This window comes from Spea bombifrons, chromosome 7, assembly GCF_027358695.1.
Source record: "Spea bombifrons isolate aSpeBom1 chromosome 7, aSpeBom1.2.pri, whole genome shotgun sequence".
NCBI classification, from domain to species: domain Eukaryota; kingdom Metazoa; phylum Chordata; class Amphibia; order Anura; family Pelobatidae; genus Spea; species Spea bombifrons.
The window spans coordinates 28,887,822-28,896,264 of record NC_071093.1 but is presented as its reverse complement, the minus strand read 5'-3'; the positions used below and the strand labels follow the sequence as shown (position 1 = coordinate 28,896,264).

Genomic DNA, 8,443 nt, shown 5'->3' with positions numbered 1-8,443 from the left:
ATTCAATACAATCACTATTGCATGTTGTTTCTGTAAGTCAAAGTATGCTGTATACTACTTATGTCACGTCTACCCATTGTACATCGCTATGGAATTTGATGGTGTTATATAAAACAACAATAATAATAAGGGCAATTTATTGTAATCAGGCATTGATTACCTCCTTTATAATTCTGTAGTTTTTGTATTTGGAATCTGACTGATTATTTTCCAAAATAGTTGTTGCTAAAGCTCCAGTAGATCAGGGCATTATATCAGCTATATTGTTTTTCATTCAAAAACATGTAAACATCTTAATTATTGTCCTAGGTTCTTTATTTTCTAATATTGTAAGCATTTTTTATTGATAGTTATGATGCGGTGATTCAATTCAAATTTTTGGACCATATTCGATTCGAGCAAAAATGTGGAATTCGCAAGGCCCTGTATGGAAAGTGCTGTTGGAAAATTGACAGTTCTCAGTGTCTGCGCTGCACGGAGAGGCACCGACACATTCGACGACTGCCGCTGGTCCCCTGCTGCAGCGGCCTGAGATCTGCTTCCATACGGATAGCAATACAGGGTCAATTATATCATGGAAACTGCAAGCCCGAGCTGTTTCATAGAGTTCGCTTTTTAAATTAGCAATACTGTCGCAAGCAGTGGGTCACAGTCCCCGCCCGCTACACAGCCTTTAATTGTGATTGGAGGTTAATGTCAAACTGCCATTACAATGCAAATTCCGTCTAAAAATAACTCACGCTCTCATTGGCTAAATCGTATGGAGATTGAAACAGGGCCACGAACAGCCAATCCCATTATTTCAGGTCCCCGGGGGCCACAGAAAGAGAAGTGATGGGAAATCGGCAGCTCCCGCGACCAATGATTTCTCTCATTGAGCTCCTGGCCCAGTCATTATTGATTGATTGGTCAGGGTAGGGATTGAGGCGGGGCCGCGGGGGGTCACTGAGTTACGGCAACCTGCCATTTTTACCTGACTGACGCGCCTATTGTCCAGTGATTTCGTTCCACTCTTCAACCCGGCTGTCTTATTGGTGTGTGAGGCATTTGAAGGAAGGCTTTGTTGCCGGAGTGACATCGTTGGTGTCCAATGAATGAGCCGTGTAGGGTAGGGCGCTGTGTGAGGAGGCGCGGGATGTCGGCCGTTCGGAGGCTCGGGTTGATCAGGAGAGAGTAGGAGAAATCGGGAAGGAGAGCGAGCGAGGCCCGGGTGTTAATAACAGGCCGCTGGGGCTACCGAGCGGCTGAGACAGGGACAGCGGACGATAGGAACCGATTACTAGCCTGTCTTCATATAAAGTATGTAGACGGGGTGTTTCACGTGTGTGTATATGCTTGCTTGCATGCATGGATGTATGTGTTTATATTTATATGTTTATATATCGTGCGCGTCCTGTGTGTCTGCGCACGTGTTCAGTGAAAGTTCCCGGCGTTTGTGTGCGGATAGCACTGTGTGTACCGTGCGGCTGGAAGTTGTGCATCCTCCCGTGCATGGCCTCATTTCTAGATGCTTCACTTCTTTGCAGGCTGGAAGGTGCTGGCTGCATGATTCTGCTCGCATCGGCCGTGCGGTGTGCAGCGGGTTCACGTGTTTGCGCGGCTGCCGTGTGTTTGTGTTTGTGCGGAGGACACACATGTGCTGCGGGGAGGCATCAGATGCCTCCTGCGTGCCGGGGTGCTCTGTGCTGGGCTGCTGCGTGTTGGCGGTGCTGCGTGCCGGGCCTCTGTGGCCTCGGGCTGGGTGTGTCTGTGCCCATCTCTCGCTGCCAGCTGCTGATGCGTGTGCCGGTGTGTGGCTGCAGGGATGTGCACAGCTGTACACGGTGCGAACCAGCAGCTCCGGAGATGGGGATCTTATGTTACTGATTGGTGGAGCGATTTCCCCCTCACTCCATGTCTGCAAAGCATATGTCTGATATGATTGCTTTATATGTTGCATATGATTGCTTTATATGTTGCATATGATTGCTTTATATGTTGCATATGTTTGTTTGATATGATTGATGCTGTACAACCAATAACATCCGTATGAAACCGTCATCGCGGATCATCGTTCTGTTTGCTGTTGTTGCGAGAATGCGGTGTATCGCGTCCTGATTATTTCCCTGTAAATTTAGCGTCTGTTGTAGTCTTTGGTTATTTACTCATTAAATGATTACTGTTTCTGTTATCCAACCGATCCGTCTCTGGAGGAAGGGGTGAAATAATATACCGGTATCAATCATTTTAGACTGTAAGCTCCATGGGCGATTGTATGAAAGGCCCATAAGGCCAGGGGGGCGAGCTGAGCGGCAGGCTCCTCGGCTCGTGTTACCTCTATGTGTAAACTGTACAGCGCCGCAGAACATGTTGGCGCTTGATTTGTTTTCCTTGTGTTCTAATCTGTTTGCGAGTGACGTTGTTGCTCTTGGTTGTCGTAGAGATGAGACGAAAGATGGTTCAGTGTCCGTCATTTCGGTACCTTGTGCTCACGGCCTTATTAATTATACATTGTTATGTTGGATTTAAAGATGAAGTGTAGGTAACCGTATGCCCGTCCCATGCATGTTTTTAATTCCCCCGCTGGATTAGTCTCTACCATTTCTGCTGAGCAACTGTCCCGTTTATCTACCGCCCTCTCAGTAAAGTGAAGCGTTGTTGTCTGAAATCTTGTAAGCGAGGTTGTTCCCTGGTGGTTCTTGCTTGTTTGCTGCCGGCAGTCACTGTTATCGCCTCCCCGTTTCACACGTTGTGTACATAGAGCGCAGGAACGTTTGTGGAGCGTGCTGTGGGACATGTTTGGGATTAGGGTGTGAGGATGTAGCGACATGCTTGACGAGTCACTCGTGTTACTGCCGCTCGGGATTTCTTTCTCTGTTGCTTAAGGATGTGTGTTTGGGTTCCGTGCAAAGTTACCGCAGATGATGAGTCTGAAGCATTATCTTGGATCCACCGGGAGAGTCGTACGGATGTCTCCTTAATTCTTGTTAGAAAGAAGCCGCTTGCTTGTCTTTTCGTGGTTGAGGGATGGCAGTTCCTTGGCTGGGAACACAGTCGGATATTCAGTTGTAGGTAGCCTTCAAAGCGTTCTTTTGGGCTTTAAATCTGAATGAACTTTTATCTCCGATGGATTTCAGACTCCCAACGTTCACACGGCTTTCTGTGTTTATGTAGAATGGGACTAACCACCCTCTGATTGTCCAGCAAACTGCTAATCCCCGCTGCAGGAGACACCATGATGTTTGTAATGGCACAGCTCCCCCGAGTGTAGATACGGTTGTTCTCGTGAGTCTTCGAGTGCGATAGTCGTTCACGGCCGTTAGTCCACGTTTCCTTTTTGCGTTGCGTATGAGAATAATGTGTCTGCACTTTGTGTTTCAGCATTAGAGCTCTAGAAGTAGCACTTTCATCTGCCAAACAAAAAGTTTTTCCTTTCCTATGTGCCACCCAGTCAGCCCCCAAAAATCCGATCTACTCGTACCCTGCAAACATCATCCGAGTAAGCGTGCTTCATAATGTACACTATAGTTCAAAGGTTTGGGGTAACTTACAACTTTTTTTTTTTTTTTTTTAAATTTATTTTGAAAGTGGCTAATTTTGTCCATTAAAATAACATGAAATTGATCAGGAATACAGTGCAGACAATGTTGTTGTAAAAATAGCCATACAGAGGCCCTTTATCACTCCCATCACTCCTGTGTCCCAATGGCACATTATATTTACTAATCCAAGTTTAAGTTTAAAAGGCCAATTGATCGTTAGAAACCCTCTTGTAATTTATGTTACGGCTAGGTTTTTTTTTTTCTGTTTTTTTTTAAGTGACCCCAAACTTTTGGGTGGTAAAATTGATGTGACTGGGGCAGCGGACCGTTCCTCATAAAAACCACTTAAGTCTGTTGGCTAAAAAACACGTTAATTATGTATCAAACGTGACGGCGGTGAAGTTTTAAAAGTGATCTTATCACCGTGGCAACAGTTGGACCATTCCATTAGTTGCTAAGGTAATAAGCAAGCACTTTTCAAACTGAGCAAGAATCCCTTTTATATCAAACCTCCTACATATGAGAGAGAGGATGCTCCAAAATCGGGCACTCTGCGTGTAAACGGTTATGGGTTTCGAGCCACGCTAATACCGCTTTCCTCTGAACTACTGCGCTGATTAAATGGCAGACTAGCCACGGTATCTGGCGTTCTTTACACTAAGGAGAAGCTGGCCTTGTGAAACTCGGATATCTCACTGAATCAGTCAAACTCAACTGATTTGAAGTTAATTTATGCGGGACCAGCTCAACTGGCCCCAGTTTTTTTGTGCCAGTCCTGGCTGCTTGAAACCTGAGTCCCATTAGACCTCCTGGGAGATGGCTGGTGGGGGTATACAGGGCGTGCGCAATGTCAGGGATATGATTATTATATATACTATAATATAATGTGTATATGGGGGGGGGTAATCCACTGAATCCCTATGTGCATTTGCCAGGGATAGGTAATTTAAAGGGAATACAGAAAGATAAATATTGTAGTCCTTGCAGATCATTTTTGTATGCATTGTATTTTCATCCCATTTGCCTCTTGGCTTCTAGTTGCTCTTGTGCAAAATGAATGCATCTGTACACTAAATGTGCAGACTTGGCTTACGTATACTGTCGTTTATCTTCATCGCTTTCATAGAACTCCAATTACCTAGAGTTGGGAAGAGCACAGAATTTGGCGAATTAATTTGAACTGATGTCTACTGTTAAAGCCATGAAATCTTGCAAACATCGTGGGGTTTGCTGAGGTTTCTGACTTTATTATTCGCACCAGCGACGTTATTTTGGACCCAGAGTTTACTGGCGCAGGGTCTTTTGCTGTCGCCGAACACTAATCCTCTCTGAAGACATCCATACCTGATTCGAACGGTGGCGCTTACTCGTTTTGCCCGCTAGAATGTGTCTACCATTCTAGCGGGCATACAATAGTATTCAAACAATAATGCTTGCGTTCCTCTATATGGGGAAAAGCCATTCTAATTCATATAGCCTGGACTAATCTTTGTGTGCCCAGCTCTTTTACCTCTATGAATGGTTTGGGATGTATTCACTAAACACGGAGGTGATCGGAGTATTTCAGCTCACTGGTTTCTCTGTGTATGATATATGGTCATCTCCAGTGACGCTTTCCTTCCTGTTCAGCTGGCCCTGCATGAATTATCATTGGATTAGTCTGTTTACTTTTATTCAGTGAGATATCTGTGTTATACAAGGTCAGCCGTTCTTGTAGGAGAAGCTCACTGGAGATGGTCCTCCATAATAAAGTTGCAACCTCCCATGGGCTTCTGTTAGGTATGTGATATTTTAGGTGACTTTCCTGCTTAAACACTGCATTGAGCTGATTCTTTATGGCAGTGTTAATACGAATCTGCTTAAATATCTCCTCTATCGGCAATCATTTGAAGGTACTGTGATAAGGAATCATGGTGGTGGTCTAGAAGATTCGGAGAAGATAATGGAGCTATCAGTGGTGTTAATGTCTGTCTGGAAAAATATACCGGTACATTATACAACTGCTAGAACTGTTAAAACTGTTCTTTACTGCTCTGTGAAAGTATTGTGCAGTTTTCTGAAGACACAATCTAAGTAGCAGAAGACTGCTACTAATAAATATTGGTGGGATTTAGTTAGTTGGGCCTTATGATAGCCCTTGCTGAGCTGAGGCAGTGAGTTATTGGGTGACACGCCAAACATTATGTAGCTGAACTATGATAATCTCCGGTTTTTATTGTGTTGAACTTAGTGTGTGTAACTAACTATAATGATGACTGCAGGCCAAGTTGTTTTTGATATATATATTCTCTCTATCAATCTATTTGCTTTTACCGGCGTGCTATTCATGTGGCCGTATTGTAAACATCTCGGTTCACTTCATACTGTTGCCAGCGCTGGATTGTGATAATTCTGCCCCCGTTATACATATGATCTTCCCGAGGACATAACGGAAAAGGAGTTAGCTCACAGTCCTGATAGTCATCATCCCAAAATTAAGATTTGTCGCGTTTTTTTTTTCTTTTTCTCTCTGCATTTTCTATTTCTCTCTGCATTTTTAGTAGTTTTTCTTCCATAAATTACTTCTGCCTCAGATGGCACTCCCTAGGTTTGGCCTTTTGTGTCTGATTCTTTAGGCGCAGTGATCGCAACTAACAACGCTTGGAACAAAAATGGGTGATATTCACCCCCGACAAAATAATCATCTTATGAAAGAAAAGATCAACTTTCTTGCCCGCTTTGGCTCTTATTGTTAAGCTGGTAAATCATTGAATGACTTTGTGGATGTGAATCTCCATCAGATTTTCTGTAACCATCTGAATGCAGGGTATTTTGAGACCCTTTTTGGTAGATTTTCTTTAGTTAGGCTAGGTAGAAATGGGAAGAACAGGCATTTTCACGTTTATTCTCCCACGTATGCCAAAGCTAATAATAAAAATAACACAGAAGGATTATTCTTAAGACCTGGCCCCCTTAGTAAATATATCACTATACGTGGAGGTACACGGAGCGTGGGATTAGCCTCCTGCATCCTCTTCATGGGAAACGTGCCCAGATCCCATTTCTGTAACATAAGAACACGGTATACTTCGGTTTTAATTGTTCCAGTATTTAAAGTGGGAGATTTCATTTTTTTTCTCTCTCAGCAGTAAAAGCAAACTGAATGCCTCCTGGGCCACTGAAGGAATGAGTTCAGGCTCCTCCACCAGGTCTCGGTGTGGGATGCTGCGTGTGCATTCACAGGCATCGGGGGCATGTGTGAACGTGCGCCGGTGCTATCCCCGCTTGCCATGATCTGTCTGTGTTAATCTCGCCTGGGAATTGGCTAGCAGTTGTTTGGATAGAAGTGAAGGGGTTAACTGGCTGTGAAAAGTTTTCATATAGTTACTTTAGACAATGCAAAACAAGAATATTTGACATGACTGCTCATTTCAAAAATGTCATGTTCTAGTTTGGAATATAAAACGCACCTTAATACAAGACATAAGTGTTCATGTCTCAAACCAAATGCGGCGGAAGGTTTAATTGCGCCTGCTCCTTTATATGTGCTTGGGCCCTGCTGAAGCCCTGATCAGAAATCTGATTTAACAAAGTAATGTTATTCTCTCCACCCCAGGATATCTCGCTTGCCATGTTGTGAAGTTCCCATGTCTTAATGAATGCATAATGAAAGCTGTGGCCAAAGTGCCAGATGTTAACAGCACTGTGTTCACAGGGAGCAATCACCGTGTGGCTAACCGTGCTCTTAATAGCAGGTATCACTGCACAGTGCCAAGCTCACAGACCACACAACAATTAATGCCTCTTTACTCCTTGTTGTCCTGATTTAATGGAATTAGTTTCTCTGCTGAGACGCTCTGTTTCCACACTCGCTGCCTCAGGTCAACCTGCGCCAATGTTAGTTCTTTGTGTGTCTTTTCTTTTTATCAGATAGATATAGATTATATATATCAATGCAATGTCTTGTAAACGTGCATTAAATATTTTAAATATGTTCTGTTGCCTCCATAAAACCTGGAGAATCTGGGATGGCTGATCCCAGATTCTCCAGGTATCTGCACTGCAGCCTCTTTTGAGTGTTAAGAACTGCAAGGGAACTAAACCCAGCCAATGGCACCGATTGGTCAATCCTGAACCCAGCAGCTGGTGGGGTGGGGGGGATGTGAAAACATGCGCCCAAGTGCATGTGCAGAGACCCAATAGTGCTGCTGGTGGTAAGGAATTGCATGCACATAATGGCGCATGTGCAGAGTTGCAGTGGTGCTGCTGGTTGATAAATAACTTCCTGCACCCATAAGATCCATCGTACGGATCTGCTCATTAACCTGGTTTTCTACGATTGTCAATGAGGATGCTATGATATTGCCTCAAATTGTAGCATGCTCCTTTACTAATGACATCCAGCTAATAAGCGAGGTCACTCCACCTGTCTGCATGACTGTAGGTTAGGCTATTTGGCAATTGGTTAAAGGAAAAAACAAGCCCGGGAAAAGATATACGTACGTTGTAGCGTAGATATACAGGGTTTAAGAGACATGCAGAATGAAATAAGGTGGGGATTAGAAGAGCAAATTGTGGTGCTTCTACGCGGGAGTGCCAGAAATGCAAAACATCCTAACTAGAATCAACGTCTACGAGCTCTACGCTAGTAGGCATTTTCCATTAACGTCCGCCTCCTGCTTTCCAGCATCCTATTAACGTGACAGGTTTTGCTGTAACAATTGCTTGAACCGCATGGGGCTGCATTTTAAAGTGAAGTGTTATTCAAGCCATTCATTTAGGTGACGTAGTAAATCCATAATTTTAAGGGAAAAGGAAACAATTGGTTAGTTTACAGTTAATTTTACGGATCCGTACATAGTTTATTGAAAACGCCATGGAAAGCCCCGCTCCTAACCTGTTTCCTGGAGCTTTCCGTATTTTTAGTTTGTATATATAGCAGG

General features: G+C 43.9%; 1 protein-coding gene across 1 annotated transcript in view; it reads left to right on the top strand.

Moving 5' to 3' along the window:
• Positions 1-1,059: 1,059 nt before the first annotated feature.
• Positions 1,060-8,443, top strand: part of HDAC4 (histone deacetylase 4) — a 90,804-nt gene continuing 83,420 nt past the window's right edge. The window contains exon 1 of the mRNA XM_053472213.1: positions 1,060-1,299. The gene's annotated coding sequence lies outside the window, so the exon portion shown is untranslated. The remainder of the gene's footprint in view (positions 1,300-8,443) is intronic.